Genomic DNA, 15860 nt, shown 5'->3' with positions numbered 1-15860 from the left:
TACAACACTCACTCACTCACTCACTCACTCACTCACTCACACACCCACCTCCTGCTTTACTGTCTGTTCACTTGGATAAGAAATCAGGCTGCTGGGTGGATGTTATCACCCCCTTGTCCCTGGGCTGTCACCTGGACCAGGGAGCATGGAGCATGGCCTAGTTAGAGGAGAGAGGAAAGGGGAGAGAAAAGGGGCTGGGGGGCTGGCAGGCAGTGCCGCCAGTCAGTCTGCCTGGTCTGATGTGTGTGTGTTCTGTATTCGGATCAGGAAGCATGGAGAGTGGATAGAGGAAAAAGGACAGGGAAGAGGGGGCAGGAGTCGAGGGGTGGCCACCAGTCTGTCTGCCTGGCATGGTCTGGTCTGGTCTCCCTCCACTGGGCCCACTGAGAGCATGGTGAGAGGACAGGGGAGAGATGAGAGGGTGGAGGTGGGCTCTCCTCCTCCTCCTGAAACAGTTGGCATTGCCCCCGTCAATCTGCCTGGCCTGGGGCTGGTCTGGGCCTGCCTGCTCTGGTCTCCCTCACCTGGGCCAGAAACAGAGACAGAGACAGGCTGAGAACAGGGCAGAACAGGCCGTACCTCTCGTCTCTCATCTCCCCAGGCTCACCGCTCACAACACACGCCAGCTCCCCCTCCCTCCTTCCCTCCATCCCTTGCCCCCCTCTCCTTCCCTCATCCCTGGCCCCCTCTCCTTCCCTCCATCCCTTGCCCCCTCTACTTCCCTCCATCCCTTGCCCCCTCTCCTTCCCTCCATCCCTTGCCCCCTCTCCAGCACTGCCTACACTTCGCCCAGCTCACCCTGTATCTCAGGTCTCCCTCGCTCATCCCCTCTCACCCGTTCTTCACCCCTTATTCTCTCTCTCTCTCTCCCTTTTTCTCCTCTCCCTCACCACCTCTCATCTCTCCCTCGCCCTCTCCCTGACTCTTGCCCCTCTGTCTCTCTCTGCCTCATCCTCCTTGGCACTCTTATCTCTCCCTCTCTCCCTCTCATTTGTCCCAGCCGTCTCTCACCCTGTGCGCAATTTTCTTCTCACTCCTTTTTACTCAAATCATTTCATCTTCTTTGTATTGGTTATCTCTCACCACCACCACCACACCACCACAGAGCCTATGTGCACTGGCGTTTTTGTGGGGAACAGAGAGATAGATGGTTAGACTACTTATTTATTATACGGCAGTTGTTTGCCATCTTTTTTTTTTTACGGAGGTGTGTATACTTAGTTCACTTATTCTCTGACTCTCAGACTCCAGGATTAAAAGTTTTTACGCAAAGGTTCACCGACTGCTGTGCTGATTGCTATTCCTTTACCAGTTTGGGGGTCAGAAAGGTTCAATTTCCAAATACCTCAAAACTCCATGAGGATTCCAGCTATGCAGCCTGACTAGTCGTGCGCGGTCTCCAAGGTTACACAGGTAGTGCCGTTTCATTGAAAGCGTGCAATTTAGAGAGGAGTGTTAGCGCGTAGCCTTTCATATGTACAATGACGTGTGTGTGTGTGTGTGTGTGTGTGTGTGTGTGTGTGTGTGTGTGTGTGTGTGTGTGTGTGTGTGTGTGTGTGTGTGTGTGTGTGTGTGTGTGTGTGTGTGTGTGTGTGTGTGTGTGTGTGTGTGTGTGTGTGTGCGAGCGAGTGAGGGTGGGTGGGTGGGTGTGTGTGTGTTTTTCAGTGCCTTCGGGAAATATTCAGTATTCAGACCCCTTGACTTTTCACACATTTTGTTACAGCCTTATTCTAAAATGAATAATAATACAAATCAAATCCTCAGCAATCTACACACACTACCCCATAATGACAAAGCGAAAACAGGTTTTGAGACATTTTTGCAAATGTATTCAAATTAAAAAACAGAAATACCTTATTTACAGCTCAGAGACAGGATTGTTTCAGGGCACAGATCTGGGGAAGGGTGCCAAAACATTTCTGCAGCATCGAAAGTCCCCAAGAACACAGTGGCCTCCATCATTCTTAAATGGAAGAAGTTTGGAACCACCAGGAATCTTCCTAGAGCTGGCCACTGGGCCAAACTGAGTAACTGAGAAGGGCCTTGGTCAGGGAGGTGACCAAGTACCTGATGGTCACTCTGACAGAGCTCTAGAGTTCCTCTGTGGAGATGGGAGAACCTTCCAGAAGGATAACCATCTCTGCAGGTCTCCACCAATTAGGCCTTTATGGTAGAGTTGCCAGACTGAAGCCACTCCTCAGTAAAAGGTACTGGACAGCCCGCTTGGAGTTTGCCAAAAGGCACCTAAAGACTCAGACCATGAGACTCTCTGGTCTGATGAAACCAAGATTGAACACTTGAATGTCAAGCGTCACATCTGGAGGAAACCTGGCACCATGCCTACGGTGAAGCATGGTGGTGGCAGCATCATGCTGTGGGGATGTACAGAGAGATCCTTGAAGGAAACCTGGCATCATGCCTACGGTGAAGCATGGTGGTGGCAGCATCATGCTGTGGGGATGTACAGAGAGATCCTTGAAGGAAACCTGCTCCAGAGCGTTCAGGACCTGAGACTGGGGAGAAGGTTCACCTTCCAACAAGACAATGACCCTAAGCACACAGCCAAGACAATGCAGTTGTCACGCCTTGGTCTTAGTATTTTGTGTTTTCTTTCTTTATTTGTCAGGCCAGGGTGCGACATGGGTTTATTTTGTGTTGTGTTTTTGTATTGGGGTTTTAGTAGGTATTGGGATTGTGGCTGAGTAGGGTTGTCTAGGAAAGTCTATGGCTGCCTGAGGCGGTTCTCAATCATAGTCAGGTGATTATCGTTGTCTCTGATTGGGAACCATATTTAGGTAGCCCGGGTTTCACTGTGTGTTTGTGGGTGATTGTTCATGTCTCTATGTGTGTTTGCACAAGATAGACTGTTTAGGTTTTCATGTTACGTTTATTGTTTTTGTAATTGTTCGTGTTTTTTCGTATATTAAAGATGTATCGAACTAACCACGCTGCATTTTGGTCCGACTCTCTTTCGACGGAAGAAAACCGTAACAACAGGATTGGCTTCGGGACAAGTCTCTGAATGTCCTTAAGTGGCCCAGCCAGAGCCCGGACTGATCGAACATCTCTGAAGAGACCTGAAAATATCTGTACAGCAACGCTCCCCATCCAAACTGACAGCGCTTGAGAGGATCTGCAGAGAATGGGACACACTCCCCAAATACAGGTGTGCCAAGCTTGTGGCATCATACCCAAGAAGACTAAAGGCTGTAATTGCTGTCTAAGTGCTTTAACAAAGTACTGAGTAAAGGGTGTGAATACTTGTGTAAATATTATATTTACATTTAAAAAAATATTTTTTATAAATTAGCAGCAATTTCGAAGATAAACAGTTTTTGCTTTGTCATTATGGGGTATTGTGTGTAGATTTAGAATAAGGCTGTAATGTAACCTTAATGTGAAAGAAGTCAAGGGGTCTGAATACTTTCTGAATGCACTGTATGTTCCCTCACGTCTCAGGGAGTGTCGTAAGGAGAGGGGGCAGGTGGTGAGAGAGCTGGCCTCCCGGTGAGGATGGAGAGAAAGATGAAAAGGAGGAGGAGGAAAGGAGAAAACCCATTTCCCTCCTGCTGTCACAAACACACACTTACTTCAACATGGCCTCCTGTTTCTAGATAAATCACAACCATGCAGCCTTGTTTTCCTTCAGCTGCTGTTAAAGATAGCCACCCAACTACCGCATCCAAATACTACAGCCAGCCAACCCAGTTAGCCAGTCACTCTTATGTAAATTAAGTGATATGTGTTGTGTTGTTGGGTATTGTGTGAGGGCAAAACGGCTGCTACTGGGGCTCCCCGGTGTGTATGTGTGTGTTAGGGTCAGCATCCTCTTTAGTGTAAGCAGTTGTAGACCAGTGTTTGTCTCTGACACTGGATAATGAACAGGTTGGCTGATTTTCTCTACACAGCATTGATCGCACGAAGCCCAGTAAATGAAAAAAGGCACTCTAGTGGAAAGTAATGCAAACACACACACACACACACACACACACACACACACACACACACACACACACACACACACACACACACACACACACACACACACACACACACACACACACACACACACACACACACACACACACACACACACACAGCTGTGCTCACTGGACCAGAGATGATTTTATTGGTGACAGTATGCCGCATATAGTGCAGGCCTCTCACCCAGCAGGCTATTTCCCCCTGCACTGTGTGCTACCGCAGAAGTGTGTGTGTGTGTGTGTGTGTTCCCTCTCCCCTGTGCTGTATGTTACTGCAGAAACCACTTGGAACTCTTCCATATCCCCTTGTGTGTCTTCAGCTGTGGCCTCTCAGATCCGAGGATAACCACTTCTTCAGAACAAAGACAACATAATGCAAAACACCAAACTGAATATCTCACCCATGGCCTATGTACACTTACATTTCTGTGTGAACGGTTCTTTTAATAGCCTGGTCAACAGATCGGTTTGTGCTTTCTTGCTAACTCCTATGGTCATTGTCACGCCAGGCATCATGGCACCAACAGATCTGGGACTAGGCCATTATTTGACTGTTTCTCTTACTGTTCTGTGAAGCTGTCGATATTGTAACTGCCAGGTTCATTCCATTACCATATGAATGTCAGATATTGACACATACTGTATGCCCATATTTTTGGCAAGTCACTCAATAAAGCCTGTGGCCTCATTTATCAATATTGCGTAGAAGCTAGTCTAAAATAGTACTTACGAACTGAATTTAGAATGTTCGTATGCATGTAAAAGTGTGATTTATCAAACAAACCTACGAGTGTCATATGCACACCGGTAGGAAATAACCATTGATGAATACCAATTGTTCTCAGCTTCAGTGCTCGTGCACGACCTTGGCCATTTGCATTTTTTGAAACACCCCTAATCAACCATATATGGTCAAAATCATCCCTTTAAAGCCTGTGGGGAATTTCCAACGCCGTACCATGAAATACAACCGCTCAACCCAAAAAGCTACCAAAAAAAAGACTTTCCCGAGACTGAAATAGAGGTGCTAGAGTCAAAAATGCTGTACAACCAAAAGGTTTTATTTGGCTCAGTTGTGGCTTGACCCGTAGATAAGAAAAGAAACGTAGCTACAAAGAGAGGACCATTAGGATAACTGAAGTTGCTTTAGCAATGACAAATCTACTCCAAATGAGTAGGCAACACTCACCAATAAGCCATCCATCCTCACCGGCCCCCTCCTGTCGGCGGCATAAGCCAACGTTGCCTTTCGGCAGAATGAACGAGTCGTGCCTCCCGCCTGGCCACCTCGCCACCACATTCAGCAGCGTATTTTGCGCGTCACGTAACCCGTCACCTGCACATGAAGAGTGGCAACCTTTTCTGTTCACATAGTTGAGATCGTTTTTCGGGGGGGGGGGGGGGGTTCTTGTATGGCGATGTGGGTGCCGTCTATGGCTCCGTTCGTAGTTTGGGGAACATATTGTGGGCGTCATGGCAAAGGAACCCCTCTTGACTTCAACCTGTTGTGCGATGGTGTACGGACATGGTATGTGCTACTGTTCGTTTTGCTGATGATTTGCATCCGAAACGTTGGCTCTTCTGAGGGCTGTGAGATGCTGACCGGCTCCGTTGAAAAGTGCCCGTTGCCAAAAACCCGACGGTGGATGGCACTTGGATGTGCACTGGAATGGCATGTGTTTGCCTTTTTAAGGCAGGTCTGGTCAAATCTGGTAACACTTGACACGGTCATAACCGTGCCATAATATGTCCTAACAGCTGACATAACGTGTCAAAACCTGTTATAATATGGGTCATAACACTGTCATGACACATATATTTACACCTGTTGTGACACGGACACCTTGTGTGACAAGTTATGTCAGCTTTCATTACATTACGCCATGGTTATGACTGTGTCGTACCATGTTATGACACTGGGTGTCAAGTAAAGTGTTCCCCAAAAATCAGATGAAACGGGTTTTGTGAAACGATATCTGATGAGTCAATCTGTAAAGATGCACTCTCTGCAAAATGCAGATCTCTCATTCGATTTCCCATTATAGTATTTCAACAATGGTTTCACTTTCACACCTGCCTCTAATGGAACAAATGACTGTACTTCATATGAATTACTATTGTGACAAATGCACTGATGTGGTCAAATGATATGATATACTTAGATATGTTGCATGAATTCACAATGGAAATTACAATGAAATCGAAAAAAATTCTGTAATTATTATTATTATTAATTCCCCCATTCTACGCTTGATCACGCATGGTCACGTCGGGTCGTACATTTTACCCACACTCTCAGGCAAACGTGGAAATGATCCCAGGCCTGGTTTACGCACAGATATGTGCCCACGCACGATTCAGAACTGGAAAGCCAATAATGTTGTTGTGTTGATTAGCCAAGGCAGGGATCCCTAATCTGAGTGAGTTGGCAATGATACTGCTTGTGCTACAGATTCATTATTTTTTTTTTTCTAATAATATTATCCTGTTGAATTGAGAGGGTTGCCGGAGTTAACATAAAAGCTACAGACCAATTCACAGTACGCTGTGACATCACCAGAGAAAGGCCCAGTGCAGTCAAAAGTAACGCGGTCAAGTAAGAACTAACGTATTTCATGAACGGCAGATTGATTTTAAAATGCTAAATAATCAGAACTTGCAAAAACCGCAATCATTTCAGATTAGCGGAACACAAATCAAGTGACATCTACTCAATAACTTAATGTTATTGACATATGAATTAGTACCACTTTTTTTATTTGAGTTCTGCTGACCGTTGGAGATGTTTGAGGAGCCACGTCCCACGTTCTTTAATGAGTTAGGCAGTTACCTTTTTTATTTTTATTTTTTACAGTGTATTGCAAATTTGTCTATATCTAAATGCTACAAAATACAAACAAACAGTAACTAGTTTGCAAATTTGCTTTCCGGTTAGAAGGTCTCCAGTCCTTGTTAACCAGTCTGTTTGAGTGGAACAGAGAAATACGATACAGGACAATACAGGCCCTTAACCTTAGTGGTTAGTCTGCTGGCTGTGGGTGGTAAATCTTTCCTATTCAAAAGGATCTGCGTGTTATTTTGTGTTTTACTGCCTGCGCCCTTTCCCTCTCCGTCTCTCGCTCTTTCTTTCTCTCTGTCTGTCTCTCGCTCTCTCCCTCTCTTGCGTTCGCTCTCTCCCTCTTCCTCTCCCTCCCTCCCTCCCTCCCTCGCCACCTCTTCTCTGAGGCATGTTAACGCTCCATCTCTGACAGTGAGCCTCATAGCACCATGGAAACCAATCAGACCATTCTTTGTGCGTGCGTGCGCATGTGTGTTCACAATTTGTGTGTGCACGTGTATGCTTCTCTCTCTGTGTGTGTGGAGGCAGGGACAGAAGTCTTCTTTAGATTTAAAAAGCTCTTAGGGAGGTCGTGGCCATCCCAACGGGTCTCTTTCTGTAATTCATGTAAACTCCCTTAAGAACTCTGCCTCATTGTCTAACCAATTGTCCCTGTTCTGAACCACAGTCCTGTGTCATAAATGCCACCATGTAACTGTGTCACTCTAATGCTGACGTTCCCAAAGACAGTTACAGAAAATGACAACATTTTGGATGACGTTATTGGTCAGCCAAATGACTGCATTCACAATAATATAACATGTTCGAATAAAAATTTTTAATTAAAATTGAAAAATGTAATTAAAAAGACCTTGTATATAGAATCGTAATAATAATTCTCGTCTCCTCCGCTCCTGACTGCATGTGCTGCAGGGAAGGGTCACAGAGTATGTGAGGATGGATGCGAGGATAGATGTGAGGATGGATGCTATCTAGAGCCATAATCATTACGCTTAAATATATGTCAAACATTTCTGCACATCTAACATAACTCTTGAGCTGACTGGCGGTTCTTCATTTATTTAATTTTTTTACTAAAGATGCTTCTCCTTACAAAAAAATATTCCAGTTTTGAAACTGGAGTAAAAGTGCAGTAACTGCAGTCGACAGTGGTATTGTGGACTCAGTAATTGTAGAATAACTGTACTGCAGTTGAACTGTAGTTACAATGCACTCTAACTGCAGTTACACTGCAAAAATTACTGCAGTTTTAAAAAATTACGTTTATTTTGGACACAGTATTTGCAGCATACTGCAGTTATACTGCACTCCGACTGCAATCTTTTTTTCGTAAGGGCCACATCAAATCTGGGTAAAAGATTGAAAGGAATGTGAGTCTTATTCAGTGTAATTAGTTCTCGCTTGCTTTTCTAAAGTCAACCAACCTTGCCAGCAGGCATGTTAGCTAAGATAGCTACTCTAACTTGATTGATAGCCTGAAATTGCTTCTTGGTAGCTAGTTATGAGGCTGGGAGGGGACCTATCTGGACTAGCTCAAGACAACATCATAAAATGACTCGTTGGCTAGTAGTATTACAGAGAAACAACAAAAGAAACCGGACAAATCTGCCGCTGTGCCCCCTATGGGCATGGAGCCTGTGCCGCGTTGCCAAGGCGACTGAAGACGATGACATCTGTTTCAGCAAGGAGCAACAAAGTTTCGTCACTTTGTAGAGTTCATGTGACTGTCGAGTCCATATTACAGCAGAAACAGACTCAACTGCACAAAGCCTGGCCGCCCCATCTTCAGTCAAGCTGTTATTTCCCCCAAACATCATATTAATAACGATAATTATTATTGATACTATTTAAACGGTTATGACGGTCATTTCTATTTCCATGGCTGTCTTCATCCATCACAGTCAGTTACGTGGTGATACGGTAACTGTGACAGCCCTAAATGAATGTTACTATTGTCATGGGAGGGAATGTTGTCGACAGAGTTGAAGTTAGCCACCACTGCAGTTATTGTGGTGGAGGCCAGTTAAAGTTAACACGCGTTAGATTTATAAGACAAAAGGATCACAACCTGGGATACACTGCCATGTGCATTTTGTATCACTTATGTTAATTCAATAATTGATAGCAAAGGCAAAAAAAAAAAACTAACAAGTGTTGTACGAGGAAAGTTATTTTTGATATACAATGACATTATACAGATATTTTACGACACTGGTTGTTTGTACAACGTGAACAAACAGCAACAAGCGTCGAAAATCAGTTTGAAGAACCAACGATCCATATAAAACGTTAACTTGGGATCCTTAAATCATTCGCTCAATACTCGTCTTTTTCACTCTTTGAAGTTCAACAAGCTCCCCCCATCCTGCCCTAATAGCTTCGAGAGGACCCTCCCCCTATTATCCTACTGAGCCAATAATATTTCACTCCCATTCAGACATCTATATAGAGAGAACCCCAAAAGAGACCTCTCCTCTATCCCACATACACACACGCAGACATGCACACACTGACCCCCCACCACACACACACACACAGACACACACAGACACACAGACACACCACACGCACACACACTCTACCCCCCACACACACCATTCCTGTTACTACGACTCCAGCCATCCATTGCATGACTGAACTTTGTTCTGTTAAAAGTTGCCATTTAAATATGCTGCAGTTGCCACTGAAATATTGTTCTTCCATTGCTTCTGTGACAAAGCCGAAGGAGGGTGCCCACGGCAACACAATGTGAGTCTCAGGGAGCCAATGGGCCATCAGGGATCTCCTAGTGTCTGTCCTCAACAGAGTCAGTGTGCAGACATAATGCGTATTAGACCTGCTCGATCATGCCGCATATACTCAATGAAATATGGGCCCCTTTTCATTCATTTCATAGTGTAATTCATACCTCATACCTATCAATCGTATTTCTGAAAGATGTCCGGAGATTCCGGACACAGGAATGAATGAATAATGTGTTTCTTTATAAAACTTTCTTAGCTAATGGGATGCCATGCAGAGAAGTTACATGCTGTGAAAATACAGGGGACTGTAGGGCCTAAGCCAATGCAAGTATGGTAAAACTGTTACATTCCAAGACAATTCATCAGTTTCGTATCTTTTGCCAGTCAGTGAAGCGATGGAATCCTATAAGCAATCCTACTGCAGCATGAAGCAACTTGAAATGTGACAGAAAATGTGGGGCTCATCCCAAATGGCATATATACTGTATATATAATGGGTCTTGGACTTTCTGACGGGCCGCCCCCCAGGTGGTGAAGGTAGGAAACAACATCTCTACTTCGCTGACTCTAAACACTGGGGCCCCACAAGGGTGTGTGCTCAGCCCTATCCTGTACTCCCTTTTCACTCACGACTGCGTGGCCATGCACGTCTCCAACTCAATCATCAGGTTTGCAGACGACACAACAGCAGTACCAACAACGACGAGACAGCGTACAGGGAGGAGGTGAAGGCACTCGGAGTGTGGTGTCAGGAAAACAACCTCTCACTCAATGTCAACAAAACAAAGGAGATTATCGTGGACTTCAGGAAACAGCAGAGGGATCACCCCCCTATCCACATCAAAGGGACAGCAGTGGAGAAGGTGGAAAGTTTTAAGTTCCTGGGCGTACACATGACAGACAAACTGAAATGGTCCACCCACACAGACAGTGTGGTGAAGAAGCCTCACTCAGGAGGCTGAAGAAATGTGCCTTGTCACCCAAAACCCTGACAAACTTTTACAGATGCACAATCGAGAACTTCCTGTCGGGCTGTATCACCGCCTGGTACGGCAACTGCTCCGCCCATAACCGTAAGGCTCTCCAGAGTGTAGTGAGGTCTGCACAACACATCACCGGGGGCAACCTACCTGCCCTCCAGGACACCTACAGCACCCAATGTCACAGGAAGGCCAAAAAGATCATCAAGGACAACAACCACCCGAGCCATTGCCTGTTGACACCGCTATCATCCAGAAGGCGAGGTCAGTACAGGTGCATCAAAGCTGGGACCGAGAGATTGAGAAACAGCTTCTATCTCAAGGCCATCAGACTGCTAAACATCAATCACTAACTCAGAGAGGCTGCTGTCTACATTGAGACCCAATCACTGGACACTTTAATAAATGGATCACTAGTCACTTTAAACAATGTCACTTTAATAATTTCTACATATCTTACATTACTCGTATCACATGTATATACTGTATCTACTGCACCTTGCCTATGCCGCTCAGCCATCGCTCATCCATATATTTATATGTACATATTCTCATTCACCCCTTTAGATTTGTGTGTATTAGGTAGTTGTTGGGGAATTGTTAGATTACTGGTTAGATATTACTGAACTGTTGGAACTAGAAGTACAAGCATTTCGCTACACTCACACTCACATTTTTATTTTATTTTTATTTCACCTTTATTTATTTAACCAGGTAGGCTATTTGAGAACAAGTTTTCCTTTGCAACTGCGACCTGGCCAAGATAAAGCATAGCAATTCGACACATACAACAACACAGTTACACCTGGAATAAACAAAACATACAGTCAATAATACAGTAGAACAAAAGAAAACAAAAAGTCTGTACACAGTGAGTGCAAATGAGGTAAGTTAAGGAAATAAATAGGTCACGGTGGCGAAGTAATTACAATATAGCAATTAGCAACATCTGCTAACCATGTGTATGTGACCAATAACATTGGATTGGATTTGATTTAGTGCCCTACTTTTGACCAGGGCCCATAGGGTTCCATTTGGCATGCCTCCATGGTATACTGCAGATAGCTCTACATTCCAATGCAGGGCATTGGTTTCGGCCGTTGGGGCGATGAAAAAGACGGTAGGTTAATGGTTCTATGGGAATATGGTGGAAATGATATGCTGCTAGCAATAACATGCAACAGTGACCAGGTAATGAAGCCATTGGCCATGCTCCCTCAATAGAGACGTGGATTCCCCCCGGCTAGCCACTTTCTTCTATCCAGGCAATATAGCTGTCTCAGAAACAACCTAGAGCACTAAGCTAGGATGAAAGCGAGAGAGAGAGAGAGAGAGAGAGAGAGAGAGAGAGAGAGATCCACTATCCAGGCAATATAGCTGTCTCACAGCCCAATGTATAACACTGAGCTATAGGAACAACAATGGAGGGAGGGAGAGAGAGAGAGAGACAGAAAATAGAGGGAATAATCACAGAGAAAAAACTAAGTTAAATGTGCCGCTTGTTCACTTCAGCCCAGACCCCAAAATCCTTGTCCCTGGCTGACAGACAATGACTTTGAGGCAGATTACGTTACATTTTCGCTGCTTTTGTGAAGGGAGGAGTAATATTCTGGGTTGGGGAGGACATAGGATAGTGACTCTGTCAAAGGGATGACTCCCTGCCATTGTTGCCTACTGCAACCATAGCTAACGGACGTCAAAAAGGCTTTGACGCTTTTTCTTTGAAACGGCGGCAACAATACCGGGAGGGAGGAGTGGGCAATGAACAGACGTTCATCTAAACCAGCTAGATTAGATGTCATCGGATGGGCCTACTGGTGAGGTGCCTTGAGGCATTTCGCTTTTTCTGTCGTTGAATTCGCAGGTGTTTTTACAGTGTGTTGCAGCAACAGGAGGCTATTTGATGAAGCCGATGACCCCCCCTCTCTGAAGACTGTCTTCAGGTTGGTCGAGTGGATGGTGTTTTCGGTTCTGAACAAACAGGGTAAAAACGCAAACGGACAACGGGACAAAGTTCAAACCAAATGTTTCCAACCCGCTGGGTCCATCATCTGCCTCGCACTTTTTTGCACACGATCTAACAATCCTGTGTGTGGCAGGACGAAAGGAGGGGCACCACGTCTTGGAACTGCTTATCTGTTTCCCAATGTTGCTGTTGCGCTGTTGTTTTTCCGCTGGCGATTCGCCTCGGAGCGGTTCCTCTTTATTCCCGTCACCGTGATGTGTATCACTGACCTCCTGTTCATCTTACTTAACAGACCCTGTTCCCCTTTTCTCTCACAGTAGCTTTCCATCCACACAGCTCCTATTCCACTTTCATTGAGCCCCCAACATGTACTGTACACGTGTTGTACATCAAACGCAGTCAACATACATTCTAATAGAGACACAGGAATATGTATATTTCAAGTTAGAACCCAACAATGGGAAGGAATGGTTTAGTTTTTTTTGCCTCTGGGCTATTTTCTTTTATCTTGTTGGATGCACTGTTGCATGTGCTTTTACAACTAGTTAGAACAGCGGGAGGGCGGTTGACAGAGCTGTCTGTTGGTGTGAGTTAGAAGATATTTGATATTCAGTGTAGCATAACATTTTCATTGAATTGAATTTGTTTTGCGCGATAAATTCCTGTTTTTCTCCCCTTCAAATTATGTAACGGGCATGTGTGATGTTCCATCCCCTGGAGAAAATATATTTGGGCTGAAAAAACCCTGCCTCTGAGTGTATTCTGGCCGCGTTCATTTGATACCAGGAAATGTTTAACCCCTATTGTAGAGAGACAAAAGGTTGTCTTAATCCCACTGTGCGGGGAGAGAGGGAGGGAGGGTAGGTCAGAGGAGGGCCGGGCCCGGGCCGGGGGGGAGGGCCGGGGGGAGGTGGCTGTGTATGTGATACAGGCCCCCTCTCTCTCACTGTCACTCCAGTAGTGTACACAGCCACTGGGAATATAAAGACCTAACTTTGTTCTCTCACACACACACACACACACCAGACACACACACACACACACACACACACTGGGGAGATTTGTTCTTGCAGACAGAACCAGAGAGACAGGTAATGTAAACTCTTTTTAAAATGTAATTTAATTTAACAAGGCAAGTCAGTTAAGAACAAATTCTTATTTACAATGACGGCCTACCGGAGGAACAGTGGGTTAACTGCCTTGTTCTGGGGCAGAACGATATATTTTTACCTTCTCAGCTCGGGGGATTCGATCTAGCAACCTTTCGGTTATGTCTCGGGTACTGGCCCGATGCTCTAACGTTGTTGCACATTGTGAACACTCATTTAGAGTTTGCTTGAGTACATTCTATACACAATGGGTAAAGTCCATCTGTGGCTTAATGGTTTATTTTCTCTGAAGGCATTTCTCAGTCGGTGTCATGAATATTCTGCTGCATTCCCACAAGCAGCATATAGAAATGTCATGCTTTTTCTGCCAACTCATTATTATTATAATGACGGAGGTTTGTGAGGGGGAAACGCTCGGAGCCCTGGCTTATGGAGTCACGTTCCCCTAATGTAAATGCATTAATGGAAGTGTGGCGGATCTAATACTTTTTTTGTCTGCTGCTCCACGCTCTGCTATTCCCTCTATCTCTCGTTGGAAACCCTGGAGTCTAGAATTAAACCCACTGACAGGCTGAGGCTCCAACACACTGCAGTGCTGCAGACAGAAGCTCCCCTCTTCTCACCCTCTCTCTATCTCTCTCTCCTTCTCTCTCTCTCTCTCCTCTCTCTCTCTCTCTCTCTCTCTCTCTCTCTCTCTTTCTCTCTTTCTTTCTTCTCTCTCTCTTCTCTGTTGTCCCTGATATGAGACACAGCCTTGAGGAAAAACTAACAGAACACTCTCATTAAGAAATGTGTGGCAGCTCCCTCTCTCTCTCTCTCTCTCTGCCTCTCTCGCTCTCTCTCTCTATGTCTGTCTCTATCTGCCTGTCTCTCATGCTCTGTCTCTCTCGCTCTGTCTCTCTTTGTGTCTCTCTGTCTCTCTCTCTGTCTCTCTTTGTGTCTCTCTCTCTGTCTCTGTTTGTGTCTCTCTCTGTCTCTCTTTGTGTCTCTCTCTGTCTCTCTCTGTCTCTCTCTGTGTCTCTCTGTCTCTCTCTCTGTCTCTCTCTCTCGCTCTCTCTCTGTCTCTCTCTCTGTCTCTCTCTCTGTCTCTCTCTCTGTCTCTCTCTGTCTCAGCTTATGGCACTACTCTAACAGCAGTGGACCATGCATTCTCAAGCTGTGGCTTTCTCACCTCACTTATCCAATCAACCCCATGTACTGTATGAGAGAGAGAGAGAGAGAGAGAGACAGAGAGAGAGAGAGAGAGAGAGAGAGAGAGAGAGAGAGAGAGAGAGAGAGAGAGAGAGAGAGAGAGAGAGAGAGAGAGAGAGAGAGAGAGAGAGAGAGAGAGAGAGAGAGAGAGAGAGAGAGAGAGAGAGAGAGAGAGAGAACTTCTGCAGGTGAACGCATGATGGTGGGAGTATGGTAATGCGGTTCAGGAGTGATACAAAATCACAACAGAAGTCTTGAGAGTGAGCGGGGGGGGTGCTTTTGGCACATAACATCTATGATAGAAAAGTGATGTTGTATAGTGCTCTTTAGTTTGCAGAGTGATTGCATACTGGTAGGATAATGGCAGAATGCTCATGCAGTTTTTGAGGTTTGATTTAAAATTGGAACAGAGTCATATTGGCTTTATATTGGCTTTCCATATATGTTGGCATAGTTATTGCTCTTCAGTGGGCAGTGTGATCGATGGCATGTGGTGATGTGCAGTTCGCCAACCATTCATTCTTTTTGAACGGCTCTTTTTATTGACTCGAGAGTAAAACATTTTTTTTTAAATGTCAATTTGTTTTTCTGAGTGACCCGTTCATTTTAGTTGTTTGTTTAGTGCGGGCCACAATAAGTCCTACAACATTGTTAATGCACGCTCCTCCAGCTCAGTGGCTCCAGAGACATACTCTGACAACCAACTGTTTGTTACATGCACGCAGAAAAAATCGATTATAAGCATAGGGGAAGAAAACAACATATTTTTAATTGATCATTGATCACATGGTGCAAGAATGGCTGCAGTTAATTGATTATTGACTGTTAATGATGGACACAGATTTCTAGAATCGAAACATACACACAGCCTCTGCTCGAAAAACTCCAATTTGAGAACAAATCGTTTGGGGGGGGGCTGAAATTCGCGACATTGTGCTTATCACCCTCACGGCAGTCAAACAATGTACTTCGCCAACAGTCGTCCACCGTCTGGTCAGGTTGCTTCAAATGTGGCCTATCGAGAAATAATCCTAGTTGTATACCTAGC

General features: G+C 45.1%; 1 protein-coding gene across 17 annotated transcripts in view; it reads left to right on the top strand.

The window, feature by feature from the left end:
• Positions 1-15860, top strand: part of LOC109888919 (neuronal cell adhesion molecule) — a 103893-nt gene that overhangs the window by 30461 nt on the left and 57572 nt on the right. The window contains exon 1 of one of the 17 annotated variants that reach the window (XM_031823156.1): positions 13484-13603. The exons of the other annotated variants lie outside the window; for them this stretch is intronic. The gene's annotated coding sequence lies outside the window, so the exon portion shown is untranslated. Of the gene's footprint in view, positions 1-13483; positions 13604-15860 lie in introns of those variants that run through there. 17 annotated transcript variants of the gene reach the window in all.

Source organism: Oncorhynchus kisutch, linkage group LG4, assembly GCF_002021735.2.
Source record: "Oncorhynchus kisutch isolate 150728-3 linkage group LG4, Okis_V2, whole genome shotgun sequence".
Taxonomy (NCBI): domain Eukaryota; kingdom Metazoa; phylum Chordata; class Actinopteri; order Salmoniformes; family Salmonidae; genus Oncorhynchus; species Oncorhynchus kisutch.
The sequence above is the reverse complement of the archived record's forward strand: the minus strand, read 5'-3'. Positions and strand labels throughout refer to the sequence as shown.